At 52.2% G+C, this 12,884-nt stretch overlaps 28 non-coding genes and 29 pseudogenes across 28 annotated transcripts; all 57 read left to right on the top strand.

Moving 5' to 3' along the window:
- Window positions 1-5: 5 nt before the first annotated feature.
- Window positions 6-114, top strand: LOC131113879 (5S ribosomal RNA; annotated as a pseudogene).
- Window positions 115-226: 112 nt separating this feature from the next.
- LOC131113250 (5S ribosomal RNA) lies at window positions 227-344 on the top strand (annotated as a pseudogene).
- A 112-nt stretch (window positions 345-456) lies between these two features.
- On the top strand, window positions 457-575 carry LOC131118309 (5S ribosomal RNA). The gene has a single exon (XR_009125474.1). It is a non-coding gene; the product is annotated as a 5S ribosomal RNA (ribosomal RNA).
- A 112-nt stretch (window positions 576-687) lies between these two features.
- LOC131112066 (5S ribosomal RNA) lies at window positions 688-796 on the top strand (annotated as a pseudogene).
- A 112-nt stretch (window positions 797-908) lies between these two features.
- LOC131112004 (5S ribosomal RNA) lies at window positions 909-1,026 on the top strand (annotated as a pseudogene).
- A 112-nt stretch (window positions 1,027-1,138) lies between these two features.
- Window positions 1,139-1,247, top strand: LOC131111999 (5S ribosomal RNA; annotated as a pseudogene).
- Window positions 1,248-1,359: 112 nt separating this feature from the next.
- LOC131113901 (5S ribosomal RNA) lies at window positions 1,360-1,468 on the top strand (annotated as a pseudogene).
- Window positions 1,469-1,579: 111 nt separating this feature from the next.
- On the top strand, window positions 1,580-1,698 carry LOC131114273 (5S ribosomal RNA). The gene has a single exon (XR_009121588.1). It is a non-coding gene; the product is annotated as a 5S ribosomal RNA (ribosomal RNA).
- A 112-nt stretch (window positions 1,699-1,810) lies between these two features.
- LOC131118853 (5S ribosomal RNA) lies at window positions 1,811-1,939 on the top strand (annotated as a pseudogene).
- A 112-nt stretch (window positions 1,940-2,051) lies between these two features.
- LOC131119000 (5S ribosomal RNA) lies at window positions 2,052-2,170 on the top strand. The gene has a single exon (XR_009126139.1). It is a non-coding gene; the product is annotated as a 5S ribosomal RNA (ribosomal RNA).
- A 112-nt stretch (window positions 2,171-2,282) lies between these two features.
- LOC131112892 (5S ribosomal RNA) lies at window positions 2,283-2,391 on the top strand (annotated as a pseudogene).
- A 111-nt stretch (window positions 2,392-2,502) lies between these two features.
- Window positions 2,503-2,621, top strand: LOC131117090 (5S ribosomal RNA). Its single transcript, XR_009124318.1, has one exon. It is a non-coding gene; the product is annotated as a 5S ribosomal RNA (ribosomal RNA).
- A 112-nt stretch (window positions 2,622-2,733) lies between these two features.
- Window positions 2,734-2,852, top strand: LOC131115212 (5S ribosomal RNA). The gene has a single exon (XR_009122497.1). It is a non-coding gene; the product is annotated as a 5S ribosomal RNA (ribosomal RNA).
- Window positions 2,853-2,963: 111 nt separating this feature from the next.
- Window positions 2,964-3,082, top strand: LOC131115211 (5S ribosomal RNA). Its single transcript, XR_009122496.1, has one exon. It is a non-coding gene; the product is annotated as a 5S ribosomal RNA (ribosomal RNA).
- Window positions 3,083-3,194: 112 nt separating this feature from the next.
- Window positions 3,195-3,313, top strand: LOC131115210 (5S ribosomal RNA). Its single transcript, XR_009122495.1, has one exon. It is a non-coding gene; the product is annotated as a 5S ribosomal RNA (ribosomal RNA).
- Window positions 3,314-3,425: 112 nt separating this feature from the next.
- On the top strand, window positions 3,426-3,544 carry LOC131115909 (5S ribosomal RNA). Its single transcript, XR_009123176.1, has one exon. It is a non-coding gene; the product is annotated as a 5S ribosomal RNA (ribosomal RNA).
- Window positions 3,545-3,656: 112 nt separating this feature from the next.
- Window positions 3,657-3,765, top strand: LOC131112891 (5S ribosomal RNA; annotated as a pseudogene).
- Window positions 3,766-3,876: 111 nt separating this feature from the next.
- Window positions 3,877-3,995, top strand: LOC131114271 (5S ribosomal RNA). Its single transcript, XR_009121586.1, has one exon. It is a non-coding gene; the product is annotated as a 5S ribosomal RNA (ribosomal RNA).
- A 111-nt stretch (window positions 3,996-4,106) lies between these two features.
- On the top strand, window positions 4,107-4,225 carry LOC131115968 (5S ribosomal RNA). Its single transcript, XR_009123235.1, has one exon. It is a non-coding gene; the product is annotated as a 5S ribosomal RNA (ribosomal RNA).
- A 111-nt stretch (window positions 4,226-4,336) lies between these two features.
- On the top strand, window positions 4,337-4,445 carry LOC131113945 (5S ribosomal RNA; annotated as a pseudogene).
- Window positions 4,446-4,557: 112 nt separating this feature from the next.
- LOC131113482 (5S ribosomal RNA) lies at window positions 4,558-4,675 on the top strand (annotated as a pseudogene).
- Window positions 4,676-4,787: 112 nt separating this feature from the next.
- LOC131112663 (5S ribosomal RNA) lies at window positions 4,788-4,896 on the top strand (annotated as a pseudogene).
- Window positions 4,897-5,008: 112 nt separating this feature from the next.
- On the top strand, window positions 5,009-5,126 carry LOC131112108 (5S ribosomal RNA; annotated as a pseudogene).
- A 112-nt stretch (window positions 5,127-5,238) lies between these two features.
- LOC131115209 (5S ribosomal RNA) lies at window positions 5,239-5,357 on the top strand. The gene has a single exon (XR_009122494.1). It is a non-coding gene; the product is annotated as a 5S ribosomal RNA (ribosomal RNA).
- A 112-nt stretch (window positions 5,358-5,469) lies between these two features.
- LOC131112890 (5S ribosomal RNA) lies at window positions 5,470-5,578 on the top strand (annotated as a pseudogene).
- Window positions 5,579-5,689: 111 nt separating this feature from the next.
- LOC131117089 (5S ribosomal RNA) lies at window positions 5,690-5,808 on the top strand. The gene has a single exon (XR_009124317.1). It is a non-coding gene; the product is annotated as a 5S ribosomal RNA (ribosomal RNA).
- A 112-nt stretch (window positions 5,809-5,920) lies between these two features.
- Window positions 5,921-6,039, top strand: LOC131115207 (5S ribosomal RNA). Its single transcript, XR_009122492.1, has one exon. It is a non-coding gene; the product is annotated as a 5S ribosomal RNA (ribosomal RNA).
- A 111-nt stretch (window positions 6,040-6,150) lies between these two features.
- On the top strand, window positions 6,151-6,259 carry LOC131113878 (5S ribosomal RNA; annotated as a pseudogene).
- A 112-nt stretch (window positions 6,260-6,371) lies between these two features.
- Window positions 6,372-6,489, top strand: LOC131113712 (5S ribosomal RNA; annotated as a pseudogene).
- A 112-nt stretch (window positions 6,490-6,601) lies between these two features.
- On the top strand, window positions 6,602-6,720 carry LOC131118775 (5S ribosomal RNA). Its single transcript, XR_009125927.1, has one exon. It is a non-coding gene; the product is annotated as a 5S ribosomal RNA (ribosomal RNA).
- A 112-nt stretch (window positions 6,721-6,832) lies between these two features.
- LOC131112065 (5S ribosomal RNA) lies at window positions 6,833-6,941 on the top strand (annotated as a pseudogene).
- Window positions 6,942-7,053: 112 nt separating this feature from the next.
- Window positions 7,054-7,171, top strand: LOC131112003 (5S ribosomal RNA; annotated as a pseudogene).
- A 112-nt stretch (window positions 7,172-7,283) lies between these two features.
- LOC131111998 (5S ribosomal RNA) lies at window positions 7,284-7,392 on the top strand (annotated as a pseudogene).
- A 112-nt stretch (window positions 7,393-7,504) lies between these two features.
- On the top strand, window positions 7,505-7,613 carry LOC131113900 (5S ribosomal RNA; annotated as a pseudogene).
- A 111-nt stretch (window positions 7,614-7,724) lies between these two features.
- Window positions 7,725-7,843, top strand: LOC131114268 (5S ribosomal RNA). Its single transcript, XR_009121585.1, has one exon. It is a non-coding gene; the product is annotated as a 5S ribosomal RNA (ribosomal RNA).
- A 112-nt stretch (window positions 7,844-7,955) lies between these two features.
- Window positions 7,956-8,084, top strand: LOC131118852 (5S ribosomal RNA; annotated as a pseudogene).
- Window positions 8,085-8,196: 112 nt separating this feature from the next.
- Window positions 8,197-8,315, top strand: LOC131118999 (5S ribosomal RNA). Its single transcript, XR_009126138.1, has one exon. It is a non-coding gene; the product is annotated as a 5S ribosomal RNA (ribosomal RNA).
- Window positions 8,316-8,427: 112 nt separating this feature from the next.
- LOC131112359 (5S ribosomal RNA) lies at window positions 8,428-8,536 on the top strand (annotated as a pseudogene).
- A 112-nt stretch (window positions 8,537-8,648) lies between these two features.
- Window positions 8,649-8,767, top strand: LOC131115206 (5S ribosomal RNA). Its single transcript, XR_009122491.1, has one exon. It is a non-coding gene; the product is annotated as a 5S ribosomal RNA (ribosomal RNA).
- Window positions 8,768-8,878: 111 nt separating this feature from the next.
- On the top strand, window positions 8,879-8,997 carry LOC131115205 (5S ribosomal RNA). Its single transcript, XR_009122490.1, has one exon. It is a non-coding gene; the product is annotated as a 5S ribosomal RNA (ribosomal RNA).
- Window positions 8,998-9,109: 112 nt separating this feature from the next.
- LOC131116401 (5S ribosomal RNA) lies at window positions 9,110-9,228 on the top strand. The gene has a single exon (XR_009123650.1). It is a non-coding gene; the product is annotated as a 5S ribosomal RNA (ribosomal RNA).
- Window positions 9,229-9,339: 111 nt separating this feature from the next.
- On the top strand, window positions 9,340-9,448 carry LOC131114184 (5S ribosomal RNA; annotated as a pseudogene).
- Window positions 9,449-9,560: 112 nt separating this feature from the next.
- LOC131113048 (5S ribosomal RNA) lies at window positions 9,561-9,677 on the top strand (annotated as a pseudogene).
- A 112-nt stretch (window positions 9,678-9,789) lies between these two features.
- Window positions 9,790-9,908, top strand: LOC131115204 (5S ribosomal RNA). Its single transcript, XR_009122489.1, has one exon. It is a non-coding gene; the product is annotated as a 5S ribosomal RNA (ribosomal RNA).
- A 112-nt stretch (window positions 9,909-10,020) lies between these two features.
- On the top strand, window positions 10,021-10,139 carry LOC131115203 (5S ribosomal RNA). Its single transcript, XR_009122488.1, has one exon. It is a non-coding gene; the product is annotated as a 5S ribosomal RNA (ribosomal RNA).
- Window positions 10,140-10,251: 112 nt separating this feature from the next.
- On the top strand, window positions 10,252-10,370 carry LOC131115201 (5S ribosomal RNA). The gene has a single exon (XR_009122486.1). It is a non-coding gene; the product is annotated as a 5S ribosomal RNA (ribosomal RNA).
- Window positions 10,371-10,482: 112 nt separating this feature from the next.
- On the top strand, window positions 10,483-10,591 carry LOC131112889 (5S ribosomal RNA; annotated as a pseudogene).
- Window positions 10,592-10,702: 111 nt separating this feature from the next.
- On the top strand, window positions 10,703-10,821 carry LOC131115699 (5S ribosomal RNA). Its single transcript, XR_009122973.1, has one exon. It is a non-coding gene; the product is annotated as a 5S ribosomal RNA (ribosomal RNA).
- A 112-nt stretch (window positions 10,822-10,933) lies between these two features.
- Window positions 10,934-11,042, top strand: LOC131112081 (5S ribosomal RNA; annotated as a pseudogene).
- Window positions 11,043-11,154: 112 nt separating this feature from the next.
- Window positions 11,155-11,272, top strand: LOC131112107 (5S ribosomal RNA; annotated as a pseudogene).
- Window positions 11,273-11,384: 112 nt separating this feature from the next.
- Window positions 11,385-11,503, top strand: LOC131115200 (5S ribosomal RNA). The gene has a single exon (XR_009122485.1). It is a non-coding gene; the product is annotated as a 5S ribosomal RNA (ribosomal RNA).
- A 112-nt stretch (window positions 11,504-11,615) lies between these two features.
- Window positions 11,616-11,734, top strand: LOC131115798 (5S ribosomal RNA). Its single transcript, XR_009123068.1, has one exon. It is a non-coding gene; the product is annotated as a 5S ribosomal RNA (ribosomal RNA).
- A 112-nt stretch (window positions 11,735-11,846) lies between these two features.
- On the top strand, window positions 11,847-11,955 carry LOC131112887 (5S ribosomal RNA; annotated as a pseudogene).
- A 111-nt stretch (window positions 11,956-12,066) lies between these two features.
- LOC131114256 (5S ribosomal RNA) lies at window positions 12,067-12,185 on the top strand. The gene has a single exon (XR_009121584.1). It is a non-coding gene; the product is annotated as a 5S ribosomal RNA (ribosomal RNA).
- Window positions 12,186-12,297: 112 nt separating this feature from the next.
- Window positions 12,298-12,416, top strand: LOC131116858 (5S ribosomal RNA). Its single transcript, XR_009124093.1, has one exon. It is a non-coding gene; the product is annotated as a 5S ribosomal RNA (ribosomal RNA).
- A 112-nt stretch (window positions 12,417-12,528) lies between these two features.
- LOC131115199 (5S ribosomal RNA) lies at window positions 12,529-12,647 on the top strand. The gene has a single exon (XR_009122484.1). It is a non-coding gene; the product is annotated as a 5S ribosomal RNA (ribosomal RNA).
- Window positions 12,648-12,758: 111 nt separating this feature from the next.
- On the top strand, window positions 12,759-12,867 carry LOC131119007 (5S ribosomal RNA; annotated as a pseudogene).
- Window positions 12,868-12,884: the final 17 nt, after the last annotated feature.

Below are 12,884 nucleotides of genomic sequence, written 5' to 3'. Positions count from 1 at the left end.
TGGCAGCTTACGGCCATACTACCCTGAAAACGCCCAATCTCGGAAGTTAAGCAGGGGCGGGCCTGGTTTGTACTTGGATGGGAGACCGCCTGTGAATACCAGGTGCTGTAAGCTTTTTATGGTTTCTGCTCTTGCCTGACAGCAGATGGCGCTGTTTGACACTTTTTGCTGTAGTCTAGTTTGGCCTGTGTCACCTTCAAATAGGATCTTTTCAGTTGACCTGGCAGCTTAGGCCATACTACCCTGAAAACGCCCAATCTCGTACGATCTCGGAAGCTAAGCAGGGTCGGGCCTGGTTAGTACTTGGAGGGGAGACCGCCTGTGAATACCAGGTGCTGTAAGCTTTTTATGGTTTCTGCTCTTGCCTGACAGCAGAGGGCGCTGTTTGACACTTCTTGCTGAAGTCTAGTTTGGCCTGCGTCACCTTCAAATAGGATCTTTTCAGTTGACCTGGCAGCTTACGGCCATACTACCCTGAAAACGCCCGATCTCGTCCGATCTCGGAAGCTAAGCAGGGGCGGTCCTGGTTAGTACTTGGATGGGAGACCGCCTGGGATTACCAGGTGCTGTAAGCTTTTTATGGTTTCTGCTCTTGCCTGACAGCAGAGGGCGCTGTTTGACACTTTTTGCTGGAGTCTAGTTTGGCCTGCGTCTTCTTCAAATAGGATCTTTTCAGTTGTCCTGGCAGCTTACGGCCATACTACCCTGAAAACGCCCGATCTCGGAAGCTAAGCAGGGACGGGCCTGGTTAGTACTTGGATGGGAGACCGCCTGTGAATACCAGGTGCTGTAAGCTTTTTATGGTTTCTGCTCTTGCCTGACAGCAGAGGGCGCTGTTTGACACTTTTTGCTGTAGTCTAGTTTGGCCTGCGTCACCTTCAAATAGGATCTTTTCAGTTGACCTCGCAGCTTAGGCCATACTACCCTGAAAACGCCCGATCTCGTACGATCTCGGAAGCTAAGCAGGGCCGGGCCTGGTTAGTACTTGGATGGGAGACCGCCTGTGAATACTAGGTGCTGTAAGCTTTTTATGGTTTCTGCTCTTGCCTGACAGCAGAGGGCGCTGTTTGACACTTTTTGCTGTAGTCTAGTTTGGCCTGCGTCACCTTCAAATAGGATCTTTTCAGTTGACCTGGCAGCTTACGGCCATACTACCCTGAAAACGCCCGATCTCGGAAGCTAAGCAGGGGCGGGCCTGGTTAGTACTTGGATGGGAGACCGCCTGGGAATACCAGGTGCTGTAAGCTTTTTATGGTTTCTGCTCTTGCCTGACAGCAGAGGGCGCTGTTTGACACTTTTTGCTGGAGTCTAGTTTGGCCTGCGTCGCCTTCAAATAGGATCTTTACAGTTGCCCTGGCAGCTTACGGCCACACTGCCCTGAAAACGCCTGATCTCGGAAGCTAAGCAGGAGAGGGCCTGGTTAGTACTTGGATGGGAGACCGCCTGGGAATACCAGGTGCTGTAAGCTTTTTATGGTTTCTGCTCTAGCCTGACAGCAGAGGGCGCTGTTTGACACTTTTTGCTGGATCTAGTTTGGCCTGCGTCGCCTTCAAATAAGATCTTTTCAGTTGTCCTGGCAGCTTACGGCCATACCACCCTGAAAACGCCTGATCTCGTCCGATCTCGGAAGCTAAGCAGGGGCGGGCCTGGTTAGTACTTGGATGGGAGACCGCCTGGGAATACCAGGTGCTGTAAGCTTTTCATGGTTTCTGCTCTTGCCTGACAGCAGAGGGCGCTGTTTGACACTTTTTGCTGGAGTCTAGTTTGGCCTGCGTCTTCTTCAAATAGGATCTTTTCAGTTGCCCTGGCAGCTTACGGCCATACTACCCTGAAAACGCCCGATCTCGTCCGATCTCGTCCGATCTCGGAAGCTAAGCAGGGGCGGGCCTGGTTAGTACTTGGATGGGAGACCGCCTGGGAATACTAGGTGCTGTAAGCTTTTCATGGTTTCTGCTCTTGCCTGACAGCAGAGGGCGCTGTTTGACATGTTTTGCTGGAGTCTAGTTTGTCCTGCGTCGCCTTCAAATAGAATCTTTTCAGTTGCCTTGGCAGCTTTTGGCCATACTACCCTGAAAACGCCCGATCTCGTCCGATCTCGGAAGCTAAGCAGGGGCGGTCCTGGTTAGTACTTGGATGGGAGACCGCCTGGGATTACCAGGTGCTGTAAGCTTTTTATGGTTTCTGCTCTTGCCTGACAGCAGAGGGCGCTGTTTGACACTTTTTGCTGGAGTCTAGTTTGGCCTGCGTCGCCTTCAAATAGGATCTTTACAGTTGCCCTGGCAGCTTACGGCCACACTACCCTGAAAACGCCTGATCTCGGAAGCTAAGCAGGGGAGGGCCTGGTTAGTACTTGGATGGGAGACCGCCTGGGAATACCAGGTGCTGTAAGCTTTTTATGGTTTCTGCTCTAGCCTGACAGCAGAGGGCGCTGTTTGACACTTTTTGCTGGAGCTAGTTTGGCCTGCATCGCCTTCAAATAAGATCTTTTCAGTTGTCCTGGCAGCTTACGGCCATACCACCCTGAAAACGCCTGCTCTCGTCCGATCTCGGAAGCTAAGCAGGGGCGGGCCTGGTTAGTACTTGGATGGGAGACCGCCTGGGAATACCAGGTGCTGTAAGCTTTTCATGGTTTCTGCTCTTGCCTGACAGCAGAGGGCGCTGTTTGACATGTTTTGCTGGAGTCTAGTTTGGCCTGCGTCACCTTCAAATAGGATCTTTTCAGTTGACCTGGCAGCTTACGGCCATACTACCCTGAAAACGCCCGATCTCGTCCGATCTCGGAAGCTAAGCAGGGGCGGGCCTGGTTAGTACTTGGATGGGAGACCGCCTGGGAATACCAGGTGCTGTAAGCTTTTTATGGTTTCTGCTGTAGCCTGACAGCAGAGGGCGCTGTTTGACACTTTTTGCTTGATCTAGTTTGGCCTGCGTCGCCTTCAAATAGGATCTTTTCAGTTGTCCTGGCAGCTTACGGCCATACTACCCTGAAAACGCCCGATCTCGTCCGATCTCGGAAGCTAAGCAGGGGCGGGCCTGGTTAGTACTTGGATGGGAGACCGCCTGGGAATACCAGGTGCTGTAAGCTTTTTATGGTTTCTGCTCTTGCCTGACAGCAGAGGGCGCTGTTTGACACTTTTTGCTGGAGTCTAGTTTGGCCTGCGTCGCCTTCAAAGAGGATCTTTTCAGTTGTCCTGGCAGCTTACGGCCATACTACCCTGAAAACGCCCGATCTCGTCCGATCTCGGAAGCTAAGCAGGGGCGGGCCTGGTTAGTACTTGGATGGGAGACCGCCTGGGAATACCAGGTGCTGTAAGCTTTTTATGGTTTCTGCTCTTGCCTGACAGCAGAGGGCGCTGTTTGACACTTTTTGCTGGAGTCTAGTTTGGCCTGCGTCGCCTTCAAATAGGATCTTTTCAGTTGATGTGGCAGCTTACGGCCATACTACCCTGAAAACGCCCGATCTCGTCCGATCTCGGAAGCTAAGCAGGGGTGGGCCTGGTTAGTACTTGGATGGGAGACCGCCTGGGAATACCAGGTGCTGTAAGCTTTTTATGGTTTCTGCTCTTGCCTGACAGCAGAGGGCGCTGTTTGACACTTTTTGCTGGAGTCTAGTTTGGCCTGCGTCGCCTTCAAATAGGATCTTTACAGTTGCCCTGGCAGCTTACGGCCACACTACCCTGAAAACGCCTGATCTCGGAAGCTAAGCAGGGGAGGGCCTGGTTAGTACTTGGATGGGAGACCGCCTGGGAATACCAGGTGCTGTAAGCTTTTTATGGTTTCTGCTCTTGCCTGACAGCAGAGGGCGCTGTTTGACACTTTTTGCTGGATCTAGTTTGGCCTGCATCGCCTTCAAATAAGATCTTTTCAGTTGTCCTGGCAGCTTACGGCCATACCACCCTGAAAACGCCTGATCTCGTCCGATCTCGGAAGCTAAGCAGGGGCGGGCCTGGTTAGTACTTGGATGGGAGACCGCCTGGGAATACCAGGTGCTGTAAGCTTTTTATGGTTTCTGCTCTTGCCTGACAGCAGAGGGCGCTGTTTGACACTTTTTGCTGGATCTAGTTTGGCCTGCATCGCCTTCAAATAAGATCTTTTCAGTTGTCCTGGCAGCTTACGGCCATACTACCCTGAAAACGCCCGATCTCGTCCGATCTCGGAAGCTAAGCAGGGGCGGGCCTGGTTGGTACTTGGATGGGAGACCGCCTGGGAATACCAGGTGCTGTAAGCTTTTTATGGTTTCTGCTGTAGCCTGACAGCAGAGGGCGCTGTTTGACACTTTTTGCTTGATCTAGTTTGGCCTCCGTCGCCTTCAAATAAGATCTTTTCAGTTGTCCTGGCAGCTTACGGCCATACTACCCTGAAAACGCCCAATCTCGGAAGCTAAGCAGGGGCGGGCCTGGTTTGTACTTGGATGGGAGACCGCCTGTGAATACCAGGTGCTGTAAGCTTTTTATGGTTTCTGCTCTTGCCTGACAGCAGAGGGCGCTGTTTGACACTTTTTGCTGTAGTCTAGTTTGGCCTGTGTCACCTTCAAATAGGATCTTTTCAGTTGACCTGGCAGCTTAGGCCATACTACCCTGAAAACGCCCGATCTCGTACGATCTCGGAAGCTAAGCAGGGGCGGTCCTGGTTAGTACTTGGATGGGAGACCGCCTGGGATTACCAGGTGCTGTAAGCTTTTTATGGTTTCTGCTCTTGCCTGACAGCAGAGGGCGCTGTTTGACACTTTTTGCTGGAGTCTAGTTTGGCCTGTGTCTTCTTCAAATAGGATCCTTTCAGTTGTCCTGGCAGCTTGCGGCCATACTACCCTGAAAACGCCCGATCTCGGAAGCTAAGCAGGGGCGGGCCTGGTTAGTACTTGGATGGGAGACCGCCTGTGAATACCAGGTGCCGTAAGCTTTTTATGGTTTCTGCTCTTGCCTGACAGCAGAGGGCGCTGTTTGACACTTTTTGCTGTACTCTAGTTTGGCCTGCGTCACCTTCAAATAGGATCTTTTCAGTTGACCTCGCAGCTTAGGCCATACTACCCTGAAAACGCCCGATCTCGTACGATCTCAGAAGCTAAGCAGGGCCGGGCCTGGTTAGTACTTGGATGGGAGACCGCCTGTGAATACCAGGTGCTGTAAGCTTTTTATGGTTTCTGCTCTTGCCTGACAGCAGAGGGCGCTGTTTGACACTTTTTGCTGGAGTCTAGTTTGGCCTGCGTCGCCTTCAAATAGGATCTTTTCAGTTGATGTGGCAGCTTACGGCCATACTACCCTGAAAACGCCCGATCTCGTCCGATCTCGGAAGCTAAGCAGGGGCGGGCCTGGTTAGTACTTGGATGGGAGACCGCCTGGGAATACCAGGTGCTGTAAGCTTTTTATGGTTTCTGCTCTTGCCTGACAGCAGAGGGCGCTGTTTGACACTTTTTGCTGGAGTCTAGTTTGGCCTGCGTCGCCTTCAAATAGGATCTTTACAGTTGCCCTGGCAGCTTACGGCCACACTACCCTGAAAACGCCTGATCTCGGAAGCTAAGCAGGGGAGGGCCTGGTTAGTACTTGGATGGGAGACCGCCTGGGAATACCAGGTGCTGTAAGCTTTTTATGGTTTCTGCTCTAGCCTGACAGCAGAGGGCGCTGTTTGACACTTTTTGCTGGAGCTAGTTTGGCCTGCATCGCCTTCAAATAAGATCTTTTCAGTTGTCCTGGCAGCTTACGGCCATACCACCCTGAAAACGCCTGCTCTCGTCCGATCTCGGAAGCTAAGCAGGGGCGGGCCTGGTTAGTACTTGGATGGGAGACCGCCTGGGAATACCAGGTGCTGTAAGCTTTTCATGGTTTCTGCTCTTGCCTGACAGCAGAGGGCGCTGTTTGACATGTTTTGCTGGAGTCTAGTTTGGCCTGCGTCACCTTCAAATAGGATCTTTTCAGTTGACCTGGCAGCTTACGGCCATACTACCCTGAAAACGCCCGATCTCGTCCGATCTCGGAAGCTAAGCAGGGGCGGGCCTGGTTAGTACTTGGATGGGAGACCGCCTGGGAATACCAGGTGCTGTAAGCTTTTTATGGTTTCTGCTGTAGCCTGACAGCAGAGGGCGCTGTTTGACACTTTTTGCTTGATCTAGTTTGGCCTGCGTCGCCTTCAAATAAGATCTTTTCAGTTGTCCTGGCAGCTTACGGCCATACTACCCTGAAAACGCCCAATCTCGGAAGTTAAGCAGGGGCGGGCCTGGTTTGTACTTGGATGGGAGACCGCCTGTGAATACCAGGTGCTGTAAGCTTTTTATGGTTTCTGCTCTTGCCTGACAGCAGATGGCGCTGTTTGACACTTTTTGCTGTAGTCTAGTTTGGCCTGTGTCACCTTCAAATAGGATCTTTTCAGTTGACCTGGCAGCTTAGGCCATACTACCCTGAAAACGCCCAATCTCGTACGATCTCGGAAGCTAAGCAGGGCCGGGCCTGGTTAGTACTTGGAGGGGAGACCGCCTGTGAATACCAGGTGCTGTAAGCTTTTTATGGTTTCTGCTCTTGCCTGACAGCAGAGGGCGCTGTTTGACACTTCTTGCTGAAGTCTAGTTTGGCCTGCGTCACCTTCAAATAGGATCTTTTCAGTTGACCTGGCAGCTTACGGCCATACTACCCTGAAAACGCCTGATCTCGTCCGATCTCGGAAGCTAAGCAGGGGCGGTCCTGGTTAGTACTTGGATGGGAGACCGCCTGGGATTACCAGGTGCTGTAAGCTTTTTATGGTTTCTGCTCTTGCCTGACAGCAGAGGGCGCTGTTTGACACTTTTTGCTGGAGTCTAGTTTGGCCTGCGTCTTCTTCAAATAGGATCTTTTCAGTTGTCCTGGCAGCTTACGGCCATACTACCCTGAAAACGCCCGATCTCGGAAGCTAAGCAGGGACGGGCCTGGTTAGTACTTGGATGGGAGACCGCCTGTGAATACCAGGTGCTGTAAGCTTTTTATGGTTTCTGCTCTTGCCTGACAGCAGAGGGCGCTGTTTGACACTTTTTGCTGTAGTCTAGTTTGGCCTGCGTCACCTTCAAATAGGATCTTTTCAGTTGACCTCGCAGCTTAGGCCATACTACCCTGAAAACGCCCGATCTCGTACGATCTCGGAAGCTAAGCAGGGCCGGGCCTGGTTAGTACTTGGATGGGAGACCGCCTGTGAATACTAGGTGCTGTAAGCTTTTTATGGTTTCTGCTCTTGCCTGACAGCAGAGGGCGCTGTTTGACACTTTTTGCTGTAGTCTAGTTTGGCCTGCGTCACCTTCAAATAGGATCTTTTCAGTTGACCTGGCAGCTTACGGCCATACTACCCTGAAAACGCCCGATCTCGGAAGCTAAGCAGGGGCGGGCCTGGTTAGTACTTGGATGGGAGACCGCCTGGGAATACCAGGTGCTGTAAGCTTTTTATGGTTTCTGCTCTTGCCTGACAGCAGAGGGCGCTGTTTGACACTTTTTGCTGGAGTCTAGTTTGGCCTGCGTCGCCTTCAAATAGGATCTTTACAGTTGCCCTGGCAGCTTACGGCCACACTGCCCTGAAAACGCCTGATCTCGGAAGCTAAGCAGGAGAGGGCCTGGTTAGTACTTGGATGGGAGACCGCCTGGGAATACCAGGTGCTGTAAGCTTTTTATGGTTTCTGCTCTAGCCTGACAGCAGAGGGCGCTGTTTGACACTTTTTGCTGGATCTAGTTTGGCCTGCGTCGCCTTCAAATAAGATCTTTTCAGTTGTCCTGGCAGCTTACGGCCATACCACCCTGAAAACGCCTGATCTCGTCCGATCTCGGAAGCTAAGCAGGGGCGGGCCTGGTTAGTACTTGGATGGGAGACCGCCTGGGAATACCAGGTGCTGTAAGCTTTTCATGGTTTCTGCTCTTGCCTGACAGCAGAGGGCGCTGTTTGACACTTTTTGCTGGAGTCTAGTTTGGCCTGCGTCTTCTTCAAATAGGATCTTTTCAGTTGCCCTGGCAGCTTACGGCCATACTACCCTGAAAACGCCCGATCTCGTCCGATCTCGTCCGATCTCGGAAGCTAAGCAGGGGCGGGCCTGGTTAGTACTTGGATGGGAGACCGCCTGGGAATACTAGGTGCTGTAAGCTTTTCATGGTTTCTGCTCTTGCCTGACAGCAGAGGGCGCTGTTTAACATGTTTTGCTGGAGTCTAGTTTGTCCTGCGTCGCCTTCAAATAGAATCTTTTCAGTTGCCTTGGCAGCTTTTGGCCATACTACCCTGAAAACGCCCGATCTCGTCCGATCTCGGAAGCTAAGCAGGGGCGGTCCTGGTTAGTACTTGGATGGGAGACCGCCTGGGATTACCAGGTGCTGTAAGCTTTTTATGGTTTCTGCTCTTGCCTGACAGCAGAGGGCGCTGTTTGACACTTTTTGCTGGAGTCTAGTTTGGCCTGCGTCTTCTTCAAATAGGATCTTTTCAGTTGTCCTGGCAGCTTACGGCCATACTACCCTGAAAACGCCCGATCTCGGAAGCTAAGCAGGGGCGGGCCTGGTTAGTACTTGGATGGGAGACCGCCTGTGAATACCAGGTGCTGTAAGCTTTTTATGGTTTCTGATCTTGCCTGACAGCAGAGGGCGCTGTTTGACACTTTTTGCTGTAGTCGAGTTTGGCCTGCGTCACCTTCAAATAGGATCTTTTCAGTTGACCTGGCAGCTTACGGCCATACTACCCTGAAAACGCCCGATCTCGTCCGATCTCGGAAGCTAAGCAGGGGCGGGCCTGGTTAGTACTTGGATGGGAGACCGCCTGGGAATACCAGGTGCTGTAAGCTTTTTATGGTTTCTGCTCTAGCCTGACAGCAGAGGGCGCTGTTTGACACTTTTTGCTGGATCTAGTTTGGCCTGCGTCGCCTTCAAATAAGATCTTTTCAGTTGTCCTGGCAGCTTACGGCCATACTACCCTGAAAACGCCCGATCTCGTCCGATCTCGGAAGCTAAGCAGGGGCGGGCCTGGTTAGTACTTGGATGGGAGACCGCCTGGGAATACCAGGTGCTGTAAGCTTTTCATGGTTTCTGCTATTGCCTGACAGCAGAGGGCGCTGTTTGACATGTTTTGCTGGAGTCTAGTTTGGCCTGCGTCACCTTCAAATAGGATCTTTTCAGTTGACCTGGCAGCTTACGGCCATACTACCCTGAAAACGCCCGATCTCGTCCGATCTCGGAAGCTAAGCAGGGGCGGGCCTGGTTAGTACTTGGATGGGAGACCGCCTGGGAATACCAGGTGATGTAAGCTTTTTATGGTTTCTGCTGTAGCCTGACAGCAGAGGGCGCTGTTTGACACTTTTTGCTTGATCTAGTTTGGCCTGCGTCGCCTTCAAATAAGATCTTTTCAGTTGTCCTGGCAGCTTACGGCCATACTACCCTGAAAACGCCAAATCTCGGAAGCTAAGCAGGGGCGGGCCTGGTTTGTACTTGGATGGGAGACCGCCTGTGAATACCAGGTGCTGTAAGCTTTTTATGGTTTCTGCTCTTGCCTGACAGCAGAGGGCGCTGTTTGACACTTTTTGCTGTAGTCTAGTTTGGCCTGTGTCACCTTCAAATAGGATCTTTTCAGTTGACCTGGCAGCTTAGGCCATACTACCCTGAAAACGCCCGATCTCGTACGATCTCGGAAGCTAAGCAGGGCCGGCCTGGTTAGTACTTGGATGGGAGACCGCCTGTGAATACCAGGTGCTGTAAGCTTTTTATGGTTTCTGCTCTTGCCTGACAGCAGAGGGCGCTGTTTGACACTTTTTGCTGTAGTCTAGTTTGGCCTGCGTCACCTTCAAATAGGATCTTTTCAGTTGACCTGGCAGCTTACGGCCATACTACCCTGAAAACGCCCGATCTCGTCCGATCTCGGAAGCTAAGCAGGGGCGGGCCTGGTTAGTACTTGGATGGGAGACCGCCTGGGAATACCAGGTGCTGTAAGCTTTTTATGGTTTCTGCTCTTGCCTGACAGCAGAGGGCGCTGTTTGACACTTTTTGCTGGAGTCTAGTTTGGCCTGCGTCGCCTTCAAATAGGATCTTTTCAGTTGTCCTGGCAGCTTACGGCCATACTACCCTGAAAACGCCCGATCTCGTCCGATCTCGGAAGCTAAGCAGGGGCGGGCCTGGTTAGTACTTGGATGGGAGACCGCCTGGGAATACCAGGTGCTGTAAGCTTTTTATGGTTTCTGCTCTTGCCTGACAGCAGAGGGCGCTGTTTGACACTTTTTGCTGGAGTCTAGTTTGGCCTGCGTCGCCTTCAAATAGGATCTTTTCAGTTGATGTGGCAGCTTACGGCCATACTACCCTGAAAACGCCCGATCTCGTCCGATCTCGGAAGCTAAGCAGGGGCGGGCCTGGTTAGTACTTGGATGGGAGACCGCCTGGGAATACCAGGTGCTGTAAGCTTTTTATGGTTTCTGCTCTTGCCTGACAGCAGAGGGCGCTGTTTGACACTTTTTGCTGGAGTCTAGTTTGGCCTGCGTCGCCTTCAAATAGGATCTTTACAGTTGCCCTGGCAGCTTACGGCCACACTACCCTGAAAACGCCTGATCTCGGAAGCTAAGCAGGGGAGGGCCTGGTTAGTACTTGGATGGGAGACCGCCTGGGAATACCAGGTGCTGTAAGCTTTTTATGGTTTCTGCTCTAGCCTGACAGCAGAGGGCGCTGTTTGACACTTTTTGCTGGATCTAGTTTGGCCTGCATCGCCTTCAAATAAGATCTTTTCAGTTGTCCTGGCAGCTTACGGCCATACCACCCTGAAAACGCCTGATCTCGTCCGATCTCGGAAGCTAAGCAGGGGCGGGCCTGGTTAGTACTTGGATGGGAGACCGCCTGTGAATACCAGGTGCTGTAAGCTTTTCATGGTTTCTGCTCTTGCCTGACAGCAGAGGGCGCTGTTTGACATGTTTTGCTGGAGTCTAGTTTGGCCTGCGTCACCTTCAAATAGGATCTTTTCAGTTGACCTGGCAGCTTACGGCCATACTACCCTGAAAACGCCCGATCTCGGAAGCTAAGCAGGGGCGGGCCTGGTTAGTACTTGGATGGGAGACCGCCTGTGAATACCAGGTGCCGTAAGCTTTTTATGGTTTCTGCTCTTGCCTGACAGCAGAGGGCGCTGTTTGACACTTTTTGCTGTACTCTAGTTTGGCCTGCGTCGCCTTCAAATAGGATCTTTTCAGTTGACCTCGCAGCTTAGGCCATACTACCCTGAAAACGCCCGATCTCGTACGATCTCAGAAGCTAAGCAGGGCCGGGCCTGGTTAGTACTTGGATGGGAGACCGCCTGTGAATACCAGGTGCTGTAAGCTTTTTATGGTTTCTGCTCTTGCCTGACAGCAGAGGGCGCTGTTTGACACTTTTTGCTGTAGTCTAGTTTGGCCTGCGTCACCTTCAAATAGGATCTTTTCAGTTGACCTGGCAGCTTACGGCCATACTACCCTGAAAACGCCCGATCTCGTCCGATCTCGGAAGCTAAGCAGGGGCGGGCCTGGTTAGTACTTGGATGGGAGACCGCCTGGGAATACCAGGTGCTGTAAGCTTTTTATGGTTTCTGCTCTTGCCTGACAGCAGAGGGCACTGTTTGACACTTTTTGCTGGAGTCTAGTTTGGCCTGCGTCGCCTTCAAATAGGATCTTTTCAGTTGATGTGGCAGCTTACGGCCATACTACCCTGAAAACGCCCGATCTCGTCCGATCTCGGAAGCTAAGCAGGGGCGGGCCTGGTTTGTACTTGGATGGGAGACCGCCTGGGAATACCAGGTGCTGTAAGCTTTTTATGGTTTCTGCTCTTGCCTGACAGCAGAGGGCGCTGTTTGACACTTTTTGCTGGAGTCTAGTTTGGCCTGCGTCGCCTTCAAATAGGATCTTTACAGTTGCCCTGGCAGCTTACGGCCACACTACCCTGAAAACGCCTGATCTCGGAAGCTAAGCAGGGGAGGGCCTGGTTAGTACTTGGATGGGAGACCGCCTGGGAATACCAGGTGCTGTAAGCTTTTTATGGTTTCTGCTCTAGCCTGACAGCAGAGGGCGCTGTTTGACACTTTTTGCTGGATCTAGTTTGGCCTGCGTCGCCTTCAAATAAGATCTTTTCAGTTGTCCTGGCAGCTTACGGCCATACCACCCTGAAAACGCCTGATCTCGTCCGATCTCGGAAGCTAAGCAGGGGCGGGCCTGGTTAGTACTTGGATGGGAGACCGCCTGGGAATACCAGGTGCTGTAAGCTTTTCATGGTTTCTGCTCTTGCCTGACAGCAGAGGGCGCTGTTTGACACTTTTTGCTGGAGTCTAGTTTGGCCTGCGTCTTCTTCAAATAGGATCTTTTCAGTTGCCCTGGCAGCTTACGGCCATACTACCCTGAAAACGCCCGATCTCGTCCGATCTCGGAAGCTAAGCAGGGGAGGGACTGGTTAGTACTTGGATGGGAGACCGCCTGGGAATACCAGGTGCTGTAAGCTTTTCATGGTTTCTGCTCTTGCCTGACAGCAGAGGGCGCTGTTTGACATGTTTTGCTGGAGTCTAGTTTGGCCTGCGTCACCTTCAAATAGGATCTTTTCAGTTGACCTGGCAGCTTACGGCCATACTACCCTGAAAACGCCCGATCTCGTCCGATCTCGGAAGCTAAGCAGGGGCGGGCCTGGTTAGTACTTGGATGGGAGACCGCCTGGGAATACCAGGTGCTGTAAGCTTTTTATGGTTTCTGCTCTAGCCTGACAGCAGAGGGCGCTGTTTGACACTTTTTGCTTGATCTAGTTTGGCCTGCGTCGCCTTCAAATAAGATCTTTTCAGCTGTCCTGGCAGCTTACGGCCATACCACCCTGAAAACGCCCGATCTCGGAAGCTAAGCAGGGGCGGGCCTGGTTAGTACTTGGATGGGAGACCGCCTGGGAATACCAGGTGCTGTAAGCTTTTCATGGTTTCTGCTC

The sequence above is a fragment of the Doryrhamphus excisus genome, unplaced genomic scaffold (genome assembly GCF_030265055.1).
Source record: "Doryrhamphus excisus isolate RoL2022-K1 unplaced genomic scaffold, RoL_Dexc_1.0 HiC_scaffold_25, whole genome shotgun sequence".
NCBI lineage: Eukaryota > Metazoa > Chordata > Actinopteri > Syngnathiformes > Syngnathidae > Doryrhamphus > Doryrhamphus excisus.
Note: the sequence above shows the minus strand (reverse complement) of the source record. Positions and strands in the feature narration are given on the sequence as shown.